The sequence below is a fragment of the Bos grunniens genome, chromosome 4 (assembly GCF_055505025.1).
Source record: "Bos grunniens cultivar Pamir isolate PY7600 chromosome 4, Bosgru_T2T1.0, whole genome shotgun sequence".
NCBI classification, from domain to species: domain Eukaryota; kingdom Metazoa; phylum Chordata; class Mammalia; order Artiodactyla; family Bovidae; genus Bos; species Bos grunniens.
In genome coordinates this window covers 59,699,181-59,714,656 of record NC_141168.1, presented here as the reverse complement: position 1 = coordinate 59,714,656, position 15,476 = coordinate 59,699,181, and positions in this window count along the sequence as shown.

The following is a 15,476-nucleotide window of genomic DNA, read 5'->3' as shown; positions in this document are numbered from 1 at the left end:
CAAAGTACTGGAGTTTCAGCTTTAGCATCATTCCCTCCAAAGAAATCCCAGGGCTGATCTCCTTCAGAATGGACTGGTTGGATCTCCTGGCAGTCCATGGGACTCTCAAGAGTCTTCTCCAACACCACAGTTCAAAAGCATTAACTCTTCGGCGCTCAGCCTTCTTCACAGTCCAACTCTCACATCCATACATGACCACAGGAAAAACCATAGCCTTGACTAGACAGACCTTTGTTGGCAAAGTAATGTCTCTGCTTTTGAATATGTTATCTAGGTTGGTCATAACTTTCCTTCCAAGGAGTAAGTGTCTTTTAATTTCATGGCTGCAGTCACCATCTGCAGTGATTTTGGAGCCCAGAAAAATGAAGTCTGACACTGTTTCCACTGTTTCCCCATCTATTTCCCATGAAGTGGTGGGACCAGATGCCATGATCTTCGTTTTCTGAATATGAGCTTTAAGCCAACTTTTTCACTCTCCACTTTCACTTTCATCAAGAGGCTTTTGAGTTCCTCTTCACTTTCTGCCATAAGGGTGGTGTCATCTGTATATCTGAGGTGATTGATATTTCTCCCGGCAATCTTGATTCCAGCTTGTGTTTCTTCCAGCCCAGCGTTTCTCATGATGTACTCTGCATATAAGTTAAATAAACAGGGTGACAATATACAGCCTTGACAAACTCCTTTTCCTATTTGGAACCAGTCTGTTGTTCCATGTTCAGTTCTAACTGTTGCTTCCTGACCTGCATACAGGTTTCTCAAGAGGCAGGTAAGGTGGTCTGGTATTCCCATCTCTTGAAGAATTTTCCACAGTTTATTGTGATCCACACAGTCAAAGGCTTAGGCATAGTCAATAAAAAGCAGAAATAGATGTTTCTCTGGAACTCTCTTGCTTTTTCCATGATCCAGCAGATCTTGGCAATTTGATCTCTGGTTCCTCTGCCTTTTCTAAAACCAGCTTGAACATCAGGAAGTTCACGGTTCACATATTGCTAAAGCCTGGCTTGGAGAATTTTGAGCATTACTTTACTAGCATGTGAGATGAGTGCAATTGTGCGGTAGTTTGAGCATTCTTTGGCATTGCCTTTCTTTGGGATTGGAATGAAAACTGACCTTTTCAGTCCTGTGGCCACTGTTGAGTTTTCCAAATTTGCTGGCATATTGAGTACAGCTTTCACAGCATCATCTTTCAGGATTTGAAATAGCTCCACTGGAATTCCATCACCTCCACTAGCTTTGTTCGTAGTGATGCTTTCTAAGGCCCACTTGACTTCACATTCCAGGATGTCTGGCTCTAGGTCAGTGATCACACCATCAGGATTATCTGGGTCATGAAGATCTTTTTTGTACAGTTCTTCTGTGTATTCTTGCCACCTCTTCTTAATATCTTCTGCTTCTGTTAGGTCCATACCATTTCTGTCCTTTATCGAGCCCATCTTTGCATGAAGTGTTCCCTTGGTATCTCTAATTTTCTTGAAGAGATCTCTAGTCTTTCCCATTCTGTTGCTTTCCTCTATTTCTTTGCATTGATCGCTGAAGAAGGCTTTCTTATCTCTTCTTGCTATTCTTTGGAACTCTGCATTCAGATGCTTATATCTTTCCTTTTCTCCTTTGCTTTTCGCTTCTCTTCTTTTCACAGCCATTTGTAAGGCCTCCCAGACAGCCATTTTGCTTTTTTGCATTTCTTTTCCATGGGGATGGTCTTGATCCCTGTCTCCTGTACAATGTCACGAACCTCCATCCATAGCTCATCAGGCACTCTATCTATCAGTTCTAGTCCCTTAAATCTATTTCTCACTTCCACTGTATAATCATAAGGGATTTGATTTAGGTCATACCTGAATGGTCTAGTGGTTTTCCCTACTTTCTTCAATATAAGTCTGAATTTGGCAATAAGGAGTTCATGATCTGAGCCACAGTCAGCTCCTGGTCTTGTTTTTGCTGACTGTATAGAGCTTCTCCATCTTTGGCTGCAAAGAATATAATCAATCTGATTTCGGTGTTGACCATCTGGTGATGTCCATGTGTAGAGTCTTCTCTTTTGTTGTTGGAAGAGGGTGTTTGCTATGATCAGTGTGTTCTCTTGACAAAACCCTTGCTAGCCTTTGCTCCTCTTCATTCCATATTCCAAGACCAAATTTGCTTGTCATTCCAGGTGTTTCTTGACTTCCTCCTTTTGCCTTCCAGTCCCCTATAATGAAAAGGACATCTTTTTTTTTTTTTTTTTTTTTTGCAGGGCTTTTTGCAGGATAGTTATCCCACAGTCTGGTTTGCTATCTCAAGTTAGTTCCCTCAGATGGCCCTCGGGGCATTCAGGCCCGGTCCTTACCCTAAGCAATGCAGCCTGAGCCTCCCTGCCCAGCTCCCATTTCCCATTTGCTAGTGGCAAATGCAAGCGTCTGCACTGCTTTTCCACTGGGATTTGCCTTAGGCACATAATCTGTGGGTTTAAATTATTTATTTATTTTTCCCCACAGTTATGTTGCCCTCTGAGGTACCAAGGCTTGCCACAGATTCGCCGGTGAGAGTGTTTCCTGGTGTTTGGAAACCTCTCTTTTTTAAGACTCCCTTCCCAGGATGGATCTCTGTCCCTTCCTCTTTTGTCTCTCTTTTTATCCTTTATATTTTTTTTCCTCTACCTCCTTTTGAAGACAATGGGCTGCCTTTCTAGGTGCCTGATGTCCTCTGTCAGCATTCAGAAGTTGTTTTTTGGAATTTGCTCAGCGTTCAAATGTTCCTTCGATGAATTTGTGGGGGAGAAAGTGGTCTCCCCATTCTATTCCTCTGCCATCTTAGGACCGCCCCTCAGTTACATACCTTTTAAACACTACTTGTGATTTTTTAGTGCTAGGCAGCATAAATTGACTTCTTTCTATGGAAATAAGGATTTAGTTCTTTTTCACTCTTCCTCCCATCTCTCTCTGTGTGTGTATGTATATCGCTCTCTCATACACACACACATTTCTCCTCAAATCTCAATTATACTTGAATGAAAGTTTTATTAATTCAATATTTAATATTAGCATTATAACCACACAAACAATATTCTAAACGAGTCATATAGGAATATGAACAACTATTGGTTTATAAAATGAATAGTAGGCTTGTTTTTAAATGTAGTTTTCTTTGTGTTTGCCCAGACTGTCAGTTCTCTAAATCTTCTCCCAATACGTCAGACCACATCAGGAATAATGTCAGTCTCCTCTCCTCCCAAATATCCTCTCAGAGCCCTCATCCTGGCTGCTCTCTATTGCCCATTCACAGTGGGCATCTGGACCCAGCTTAAAGAAAGACCTAGTTTAAAGAAATTTTCTTTTCCAGAAAAATCAAAGGGTCTTCTGACAACATGTGTGCTGTGCAAAGTCACATTAGTCATGTCTGACTCTTTGGGACACTGTGGACCATAGCCTGCTAAGCTCCTCTGTCCATGGGGTTCACCAGGCATGAATACTGGAGTGAGTTACTGTGCCCTCCTCCAGGGGATCTTCTTGACCTAGGAATCAAACTCATATCTCCTACATTGGCAGGCCAGTTATTTGCCACTAGCACCACCTGGGAAGCCCTCTTCTGACTGTAAGTTTGGCCAAATCTATGCCTATGATTGTGAATTACGCTGGTGAATCACCCTGTGGAATCTCGGTACTATTTGGCCAGACAGCTGTTGGAAAATAACATGCTACCCCTGGAGTGTGTGGAGTTTATTATGGCACATTGTATCTATTATTCCATTTAAACATCATAGCAACCCAGGGAGGTGAGTGCTGTTTTCAAGAAGATTATGATCCACTCAGGTTACACAGAGTGTGTGCAGAGCCACAGGTAGGTTTCTGCTGTAAATAACTCATTAAGTCTCATCCAACCTTTATTCCCCTGTGCTTTCTGTCCCTGTGAGCTCAGTACTATTTGCTTGCAAATATCAAGGCTTCTGCATTTTGATTCTCCAAGGTTCTCAGAGGCTTTGATTTGGGCTATTCATTCCCCAAAGAAGCTCAGGCAGCCCCTTGGGTAATCAGCAATGTGGCTGGGCAAATTACTGTTCTCTGGACCTGAAATAAACCAACTATGAAGACCAAATGCTTTAAATTAGAGTATGAAAAGTGAAAGCGTTAGCCACTCAGTCCTGTCTGATACTTTGCCACCCCGTGGACTGTAGCCCGTCAGGCTCCTCTGTCCATGGGATTCTCCAGGCAAGAATACTAGAGTGGGTAGCCATTCCCTTCTCCAGGGAATCTTCTTGACCCAGGGATCAGACCCGCACCTCATACACTGCAGGCAGATTTCTTTACCATCTGAACCAATTGAGAATATGAAGAAGAGTCACTGTTGTGTTGGGGAGGGCAACCTACTCTGGTAATTTCTAATTAATCAGACCAGCTCATGGTCTCTGGGTTTAGTTCTGTAAATAGAAAGCAGATGCTTCTGTGGGGACTGCCAGAATAAGGAAAATAGCATAAATGACTTTAAACTGTGACAATTTCAATGGAAAGGATTTGCAGAAATGCTGGGTAAGTTTTTAGACAATTTGTTAAATTAGTAGTGGGGGTGTAGAGCCATAAAGCTTACTCCTTTCAGAGTAAAGCAGCCTGAAATGTTTCAAATAAACTCTCCAAATCTCCTTGTCAAAAACAAACAAAAAAATTGGGGAATGTAAGTAATGATATATCTTATTTGCAAGCCAATCTATTTTTACAAAGTTCATTCTTGTTCTCTCAGAAGTAAGACACGTATTCCCAATATCTGTCATACACCAGGTATTTTACAGCTGTTAGCTCCTTGAATTCTCACAAAACCCTGCAAGGAAATTGGCTTGTTTTTTGTTTGTTTGTTTGTTTTTTCATTAAGTGAGGAAAGAGAGGCAAGGAGAATGAAGCAAATTGCTCTGGATCACACTGGCAAGGAGAGGGACTGGGATAGGTGGCAGGCAGAGGTGGGGTACAGCCTGGTGACTTGAGCCCTGGCTTTGCACCAAATCCCAAATCTGCCTTTATTGGCTACAACACCTTGGCCAAGTCATTTAAGTTCTCTGTGCCTCGGTTTCCTCACCTGCAATGTAGGAATGAGACAATATGCAAATGAATGATGGTCAAACTATCTGTAGATGGTCAAACTATCAGTAGAACTCTGGCCTGTTACCTCTATAGCAACCAGCCCAGGAAGCCCAACCATCACCTGTACAGTAATTGGCCCAGAACTGTCAGGATATGGCCAAGGCTGCCAGCTTCCCTAGACTTTTGTCCTTCCTTTCAACTCACAGCCAACCTGAGAAAGCTGAATATACTCCTCAAACAAATCACAAAAGATGCCCCACTTCTAGTTAACCTACCTCCTGCATCTCCATGCCAACAGCCTCTAATCAGAGCAGACATGAAGCCTGTCCCTTTTTATAGCTTTCCCACTCCCCTGACTGCCCAGAGTCTCTGCCAGGTGCAAGTGATGGGGGCCAACTCCCTTCCTACAGCAAGCGCTAAAGGTTTGTTTTCATTTGGTTGGTCTTCATTTATTTCCACAGGGGTAATAATGGCACCCCGATTTCTTAGGATTGTGGGGAGGATAAATGTAAGCAACACAGGTGTAGTGCTTAGAGCAGAACCAGACACACATTAAAAGTGCTCATAAAGACAGGTTTTTTATATATAATTTCACAGTGAAAAGTAGTAAGGCAGATTCCAGTAAATTATTTGCACAAGATACAAAACTGAGAACGACTGAAGGATGGGGATTTGGGCAGATACTTAGCTGAGACTCTTCTCTGGCCTATGCTTCCCACGTGGCTCAGTGGTGAAGCATCTGCCTGACAATGCAGGAGACAGAGTTTCAATACAGGGTCAGGAAGATCCCCAGAAGAAGGAAATGGCTACCGGCTCCAGTATTCTTGCCTGGAGAATCCTATGGACAGAGGAGCCTGGCGGGTTATAGTCCATGGGGTCACAAAGAGTCAGACATGACTGAGCAAGCAGGTACACATGTTGTACCTGTGCTGGGTGATATCATTTTCTTTACTCCATAGATGAAGAAACTGAGACTCAGCATGACTGAACTTTGAGGAAGAAACCGCACTACAATTCCAATTTATTTCCACTTCTCATGCTCACTTTCTATGGTTTTTTTTTTAAAGTTTCCCTTGAAGAGGTCTACCTCTTGGAGGTTTCTGTGATCCTGACCTTTGTATGGGAAAAGAGCAAGTAGGTCCCATGATTCCCTGATTTGTGAGTCCACCAACCATATTTATATCAGGCAGTAATATCATGGTGGGACTTCCTGAAAAAGTAAAGATGTTGCTGGCCTGAGATTGAATGGAATAGCTTAGGGTTAATCCCTTAGAAAGCAAGACCCGGCGTAAAAAATTTCTCAGCCCATGGCACAGTAATGGATGGATGGTACTTAACTACTGGCATCTATGTTTTATTTTCATGAATATTTTCAAAATAATAAAATAGATAGATAGTACCAGAATCTTAGATAGATATATAGGTCTGGATTTTCTTATTGACAGATTATATCAATTATTTAGATGAAATGAGAACCCAAATTAGGAGCAGTAGGAGAGAGACATCATACATCACCGTATTAAAGACTATTTAGAAACAGCAGAGGAAAAAACAGGAGCGTCTCTAGAGAGACAAGCTGTAGGCAATGCTCCACTCTACAGAGAGAAAAAGTAAAAACCATTATACACTTTGGAGTTTAATGGGGAATTAAAATGGGTAAGGGAAATAATGAACATCTCTATTCCACAGTAAAAGTTCATCTTGCTGTAAAAGACCAAGAACTGTGAAACAGCCCTGAGAAGCCCATACGTGGGAGAAAGATGAGGAAGCAAATACATTAACAGAAAATCTTCAACAGCTAAGTTAGCAATGGAACTTACAATACACAGGAGTTATTTATACTGTTTTGGTACATGTTCTAACTGTAGCATTGCATAGCCTTTAAGCAAAAGTTATGGCTCACTGATCTACTTTGTATAAATATTGATAAATAATGGTTCCTTGTTTAAGCTGATAAACTTGATGTGGTCTATAGGAGACCCCATGTTTAACTTCCATTCCTCCCTAATTTCCATGACAAAGGTTAAAAAAATAAGAAAGAGTCTAGAAGGTGGAGAGGACAAGCTCAGAGCCCCTAGCACCCACAATCTCAACAGAGAAGAGCCCCCCATGCAAGGGGACTCCCTGGGGTTCAGGAGCAGTGGCAGACCTCAGCCTCCTAGCATGTGGAACCACCAGGAGTGTGGTTCATTCACCGCCAGACCGTAGCCCTTCCTCCCACCACCTTTGAAATGCCTGTCTCTTTTTGCAGGGACTGAAATCACAACAATTATCCATACTTCAGAAAGAGAGACATCTCTTGCTAAAGAAAAGTCGCCAGATATTTGAGAAGTTTCAGCAGTTCAAATAAGAGGGGTTTTATATGAGAAATTAAGGAAAATACACGACAAACTGAAAACAGCCACATACAAATAAATGTTTGAAAGGATGTATTTTCAGTATCTTGACAAGATGCAAGAGAATGTTGTCCCATTGAAAGAGGATCAAGATGACGAGAGAATATATTAATTGGATACGAGAAACTTGGTTAGTGGATTTTAAATGCATGGACTGATTTAGACAATATGGCTTCACAAGAGCAAAGGTTGCTTGGAACTTTATAAAGGGAGTACTCAGGCTGAATTGAAGACTAACAGTGCCAGTGATCACATTTGTTGTTCAGTCTCTCAGTCATGTCCAACTCTTTGTGACCCTATGGACGGTAACACACCAGGCCTCCCTGTCCTTCACCATCTTCCGGAGCTTGCTCTAACTCATCTGCATTGAGCTGGTGATGCCATCCAACAATCTTATCCTTTGTCATCCCCTTCTCCTCCTGCCTTCAATCTTTCCCAGCATCAGGGTCTTTTCTAATGAGTCAGCTCTTCACAACAGGTGGCCAAAATATTGGAGTTTCAGGATCAGTCCTTCCAATGAATATTCAGGATTGATTTCCTTTTGGACTGACTGGTTTGATCTCCTTGCTGTCCAAGGGACACTCAAAAGCCTTCTCCAACACCACAGTTCAGAAGCATCAATTCTTTGGCGCTTAGCCTTCTTTATGATCCAACTCTCACATCCATACATGACTATTGGAAAAACCATAGCTTTGACTATATGGACCTTTGTCAGCAAAGTAATGTCTCTGCTTTTTAATATGTCATCTAAGTTGGTCATAACTTTTCTTCCAAGGAACAAACGTCTTTTACTTTCATGTTTGCAGTCATCATCTGCAGTGATTTTGGAGCCCAAATAAATAAAGTCTGTCACTGTTTCCCCATCTATTTGCCATGAATTGATGGGACCAGATGCCACGATCTTACTTTTTTGAATGTTGAGTTTTAAGCCAGGCTTTTCACTCTCCTCTTTCACCTTTATCGAGAGGCTCTTTAGTTCCTTAAGGTTTCTGCCTTAAGGGTGGTATCATCTGTGTATCTGAGGTTATTGATATTTCTCTTGCAAATCTTGATTCCAGCTTGTGCTTCATCCAGCCCAGCATTTTGTATGATGTACTCTATATATAAGTTAAATAAGCTGGGTGACAATATACAACCTTGATGTACTCCTTTCCCAATTTGGAACCAGTCCCTTGTTCCACATCTGGTTCTAACTGTTGCTTCTTGACTTGCACACAGGTTTCTCAGGAAGCAGGTGAGGTGGCCTGATATTCCCATCTCTTTAAGAATCTTCCACAGTTTGTTGTGATCCACACAGTCAGTCACCTTAGCATCACTTGAAGCTGTTCTTGTGGGCAATCTGCGCCTCCAAATATGATGCCATGGGAAGCACACACCACCACCTCTGAAGGACTCTGGCCAAAAAAGAGGAGAAACAGAATCTAATAGAACATTTTAAAGGTTAGCTATGTGTAGAAAATGTAGGCGTAGAGAGAAAGGACAAGTCAGTTGATACCACAAAGGTGCAGGACATTTTAGCAGACAACTGCCCAGCATAAAACAAGCCAGGAGAGAAAGGGCTGCTTAGACTAGAAGAGACTTAGGCGAAAAGACAAACAAATGGTGTGCACAGACCCTGTTGGGATCCTTGTTTGAGCAGACCAATGGCAAAAGGACTTTTAAAAAATTCTGAGAATCTTGATAGGAAATTGGATATTGTATGATACTAAGGAATTTTTTTTAGTTTTATTAGATGTAATTGTGGCATGGTGGTTTTAGCTAAGGAAATTTTAATCTTATTTTAGACTTGGTGTTCAGGGATAAAACAACATGATGACTGGAATAGTTTTTATTTAAAATTTTTTTCCAACTTTATTAAGATTTTATATTATGAATACAGTATACATAAGTCTAAGGTGTATAAAATGATATGAAATGATGACCACAATAAGGTTAATTAACATCTCTATTCTCATACATAATTACCATTTTGGGGGGAGTGATCGGTTTTAAGGTCTGTTCTCTTAGCAACTCTCAAGTATACAATATAGTATTATTAATCACAGTCACTATGCTGGATATTAGGTGGGACTATTTTTAAATCTTACAACAATAACAATAAAAATAAAGAAAGAAAATGCTGCAGTATATTGATAATTTTTGAATCCAGGTGCTGGTTAATGAGGGTTATTGTTCTTTTCTCTCTAGCTTTTGGTGTCTGAAAATATTCGTGTTAAATATTTTTATTGTATCAGTGACATCTTAGTGTTTGCCATCTGATCTACTATCACAGTGACCAGCCACTGAAACAGAGTATTCTTTTTCAGATGATCTACTTACTTCTAAAGTTATCATACACGAATTCAGTGGTATTAGATCTGTAAGTATTGGTGTGTGCGATGGGTGCTGTAATGCTTTGTCTGTTTCCTCAGCTGCCCAGAGGGTTTCCTGCTAATGTCTCAAAGCCAAGTCCCTCCCCAGGAGCAGTCCTTGGCCAAGGGGGAGATAACCTGTACAAGTCATGGCCCCTTCAGGAGCAGTTCACATCAAATTTCCCATGCACGTGGGTCTCCATAGCCCCACACGAGATGGCTGTGAGCTTTGTTGTGGCTGCGTTGCAGTTGACCTTCTTCTGGTCAGTCATGCTCCCTTTACTCTCCCCCAGGTGTTATTCTCAAGAGCAGCAGCTAATCAGCCTCCTACACACAGATTTCCTCTCAGCTTCTGTTTCCCAGGAAACCTGATCTAAGCTGGTGTGGAAAGACCTCCACTACCTGTTGTTGACTGAAAAGAGCAAGATGCAAAACACTATGAATAGAAATTTTCCATGCAAATAATAGTGCGGAAAGCCATACATTTTGATAAGAGGGTAAATTCACAGAAAAAGATACAGGAACATAGGTATGTCTTTTTAATTTGGGGAAGGGAAGTAAGTTGGGGAAACGTTAGGGGCAGTTTTCATTTTATTTGACTCGCTTTAACTTTTATCAATGAGATGATTTAGTTTGCTATTTGCATTATTAAATATTAAACGTAAGTCTATTGTGTGTTCTTTTTAAACATACAATAGAAGTTTCCCTTGGAAGATGGGATACCATAGACAGGTGAATTTATAAGAAGATGAGATAAAGATGAGATTCAGCACAAAAAATGTTTTTAATATCAGGCAAAAGAAATGCATGTTTATATAGTAGAATTTTTAAGCTTGAATAAAAAAAGAGAAGTCTTATAGGCACCCAGGGCTTGAGAATAGGTGGTAGTTCAAATACAAAAATATTTCAGTTGGCACCAGACTTCTTTAAAAATCTCAAATGCCAGAAGTCAGAGGAAAATAACCAGAGCATGTGAGAGGGAAATATTGTGACCTATGGGTTTTTCATCCAGTGAAGTGATATTTAACACGCACAAGAACATCAGAAAAGAGTCTCATAGATGCGAGAACTAAGAAGGATAGAATCCATGTATTTTCCTTAATAAAAATTACTTGAAGTACTGATGCACAAATTCTCCAAGCCAAGAAATTGAGTCTGGAGGTTGGATAAGAAATTAATGGTGATGAGCAATAAAAGAAGTAAAATTTTGAATTAAATAATTAATACTAGCTTGGAGTGGAACTTAATGCAAACTTCAAGAATAATTCTTTAAAGCATGATTGGACCTAGAGAATATTATACTTAATGAAGGAAGTCAGAGAAAGACAAATATATGATATCACTTATACATGGAATCTGAAAAATTATGCAAATGAATCAATATACAAAACAGAAACAGACACACAGGCATAGAAAAAAAAACATGTCTACCAAAGAGGGAAGGGATAGATTAGAAGTTTGGGATTAACAAATACAAATTACTATACAGACAACAGGAAAACAAGGATTTACTATATAACACAGGAAATAATATTCAATATCTTGTAATAAACTATAATAGAAAAGAATCTGAAAAAAATATATATATATAAATGAATCACTTTGCTATCCACCTGACACTAACACAATATTGTAAGTCAACTGTACTTCAATTTTAAAAAAGAATAGATCTTTAAATTTAATGTTCATAACATTTAAAAAATTATCATTATTAATCTGGATGGAAATTCCACTGTCTATTGGCAAAATTAAGGACAGATGGTAGACAAGAAGGGAGGAAGAAAGAAGAAAGTGTGAGGGTATTTATCTCCCACAGCTTATACAGGTATCCAAAAGATACATTGTTTTATTCTTGATATTAATTGGGAAATACATTTTTTTCAGTTTAAAGACTGTCACTGGTAGACTGAAGTTACAAATTTCAGTTTTTAAAGAAAAAAAATTAGGGAAGTTTGACCATTGTGAAAAAAAAGAAAAAGTAGAAAAAGAAAAAAAAATGGAAAATGAGGAAAAATGTTTTAAAGTACAAAATAAGATGACAAAATCAAGGTGATAGAAATTAATTATTAAAATGAACATGAATATATTAAATTACTTATTGTTGTTGTTCAGTCACTAAGTGATATCTGACTCTTTGTGACCCCATGAACTGTAGCATGCCAGGCTCCTCTGTCCTCCACTATTTCCCAGAGTTTGCTCAAATTCATATCCATTGAATCAGTGATGCTATCTAACCATCTCATCCTCTGCTGCCCGCTACTTCTTTTGCCTCAATCTTTCCCAGCATCAGGGTCTTTTCCAACAAATTGGCTCTTTGTATCAGGAAGCCAAAGTATTGGAGTTCAGCAACAGTCCTTCCAATGCATATTTAATAGAAGTTTTAAAAACAGGAAAAAAATCAGATTTAAATTAAAAAATTGAAGTATATGGGATTTTCCAGAGATTCAACTAAAATTAATTAAGAAAAGTTAAAAATAATGACTTGGATAAAAACACACTGGACCAAAAAAGCATATACGGATGGCAATAATAATACCAAATAAAGTTGAAATAAAGAGAAACAATAGCTAAAAGAAACAAAGGAGTTTCTTCATATTTTTGAATAACATTTCCAATAAAGATAAAATATTCATGAATAATGATTGAATCTATTCAATCAATGACTAGCATTAAAATATCACAATTATATTAGGAGGAGAAATTGGCAAAAATGTGTCTAATAGGAAATTTTAGTATACCTGGCTTAGAATTTGGAGTAATAGAGAAAATTACTAAAGATATAAAAAGTTAATATAATTTATAAGCTTGGACCTCTACTATCTATCTATTTACCATTCTATCTATCATGAATAGCACATAATACTATTCATAGTTTATTTATAAAAACTGGCATCTAGGGCCACAAAACAAATCTCAATAGGTCCAAAGAAACATTATATTAGTCAATTTTTCATGATTGCAAAAAAACAGCAAATTAATAGCAAATGACTTTTTAAAATTCTACTTGGAAACTGAAAAAACACAGCTAAGTAACACTGAAGTCAAAGAGGAAACGAAGGGCTTCCCTGATGGTTCAGTGGTAAAGCATCTGCCTGCCAATTCAGGAAACACAGATCTGATTCCTGATGTGGGAAGATCCCACATGCCTTGAAGCAACTAAGCCGGTGCGCCACAACTATTGAGCCTGTGCTCTAGAGCCTGGGAGCCACAACTAATGAACCCATGCGCTGCAACAAGAGAAGCCACTGCAATGAGAAGCCTGTGCACTGTACCTGGAGAGTAGCTCCCGCTGCGCAGTCAGAGTCCAAGCGCAGCAACAAAAACCAGGTCAGCCACAAATAAATAAGTAAGAAGAAATTAAAAGTGCAATTAAGGATGATTTAGAAAATGATAGCAGCTATAATGAATCTCAAATTTTAATGCAATATAGCCAAAGCTGGGAACTTCCCAGGTGGCTCAGTGATAAAGAATCTGCCTGCCATGCAGGAGACGCTAGATCGACCCCTGGGTTGGGAAGATTCCCTGGAGAAGGAAATGGCAACCCACTCCAGTATTCTTGCCTGGGAAATCCCATGGACAGAGGAGCCTGGAGGGCTACAGTCCATGGGGCAGCAACAGAGTCGGGTACGTCTTAGTGATTTAACAACAACAATAGCCAAAGCTACATCAAATACATTTTTAAAAGAATAAGAATACATGACCTATGCTTCTGTTAATATTGACCTAAGAAAAAGAATAATAAACATATAAATTGAAATTTATATATTTGAAACAGAGCAATTGACAAGTAAAAGATGGAGATATAATTCTGAGTAGCCTAAGGACATAAAGGAGAGAGAACAGAAATATACATTAGAAATTAAAAAGTATATATTATTGTAGAAATATGAAAAAATTAAATTCTTAGAGATGACAAGAACGAGATCAAACACTGAATATGGATGACTTTCCCTGTTATAAGACAATAGCCCTCACTTTACAAGATTTTTTAAGAGATGCATCTAATAGCAAATAAGCAGAATGTTTTAAAAGAAAGAGGGAGGTAGAGATCTACCAAGTGAATGCAAACACTTAAAAAGGTAGGAGTGATACTATTATCTGACAGAGTAGAATCCAGGGCAAAAGGATTAAATAAAAAAAAAAAAAAACTATTTTTAAAAGATAAAAGTACAAGTCACAGTGGAAATACAGCAGGTGTGCACCTTTCTATGTCGAATAACATAGCCCAGAGATAGACAAACAAAAAGATGAGAAAAACAAGAGATCATGACTAAGACGTGCTATAGGAAAACTCTTTGGAAAAAAAAAAATCTCTTTTTATGGCTTGGGGCTCTTCAGCATTTCCGTGTGAAAAACTATTCTTCTCTTTGAAAACAAATGGGAATAATAAACTGTGGCAGTTTTTCGAAGCTCCATATTCTTTTCCAGCGAGACCATATAATGTTTACAAAATTCCTTAGAACACTCTACCTCTGTCTGGAAATGAAGCTTGCTTGCTGTTTAATGTATCTATTAGAGAAAAAGAAAAACAAACAAATAAAGGTGGTCCCTTAGCATTTCAAATCTGATAGCATTATGATTCTGTCATCCTTAGGCCCCCTAATTTCATGCCAGGAGAAATAGTAAAAGGAGACAGAATTTCAACCTCTTTGAACTAGCTACCTAGTAAAGCCTGTCAAGCATGACTCCTGTGTCAAGGCAAACTCCTTGTGCCCCTCTTTGATTTAAGGGAACTAGACTTCCCTGGTCTGAGAAGGCAATGCCATCCCACTCCAGTACTCTTGCCTGGAGAATCCCATGGACGGAGGAGTCTGGTAGGCTACAGTCCATGGGGTCACGAAGAGTCGGACACGACTGAGCAACTTCACTTTGACTTTTCACTTTCATGCACTGGAGAAGGAAATGGCAACCCGCTCCAGTATTCTTGCCCAGAGAATCCCAGGGACGGGGGAGTCTGGTGGGCTGCCATCTATGGGGTCGCACAGAGTCGGACACGACTGAATCGACTTAGCAGCAGCAGCAGCAGCAGCAGACTTCCCTGGTAGCTCAGCTGGTAAAGAATCTCCCTGCAATTCAGGAGATCCTGGTTTCATTCCTGGGTCAGAAAGATCCACTGGAGAAGGGATAGGCTACCCACTCCAGTATTCTTGGGCTTCCCTGGTAGTTCAGATGGTAAAGAATCCTCTTGCAAGGTGGGAGACCTGAGTTCAATCCCTGGGTTGGGAAGATTCCCTGGAGGCGTGGCAACCCACTCCAGTATTCTTGCCTGGAGAATCCCTAAGGACAGAGGAATCTGGGAGGCTCCAGTCCATGGGGTAGCAAAGAGTCGGACACGACTGAGTGACTTTCACACTAGACTAATATGGGATTTTGCAACTGCACAGAAGTAGAGAAAAGCAGTTCTTTTTCCTTCTTAGCAGAGAGATTAAAGCCATTTTGCAAACTATCTGCTGAACCTCATCTTGCTTTGTTTGGACTCTGGTTTTTGAGGTCATCTCTATACCATTGCTTTTAAAGGATTCTCACAGTCAGTCATGCCCAGAAACATACTCATCACTAGTTTTGACACATTAAAACATGGGAATGTTTTAAACCTTTTTCTCATAAACTGAGAAATGAAAGATACATAAGGATTTAGAAGTTTTGAAACATACACCAAAATTGTTTAATAAATAAAGAACTTT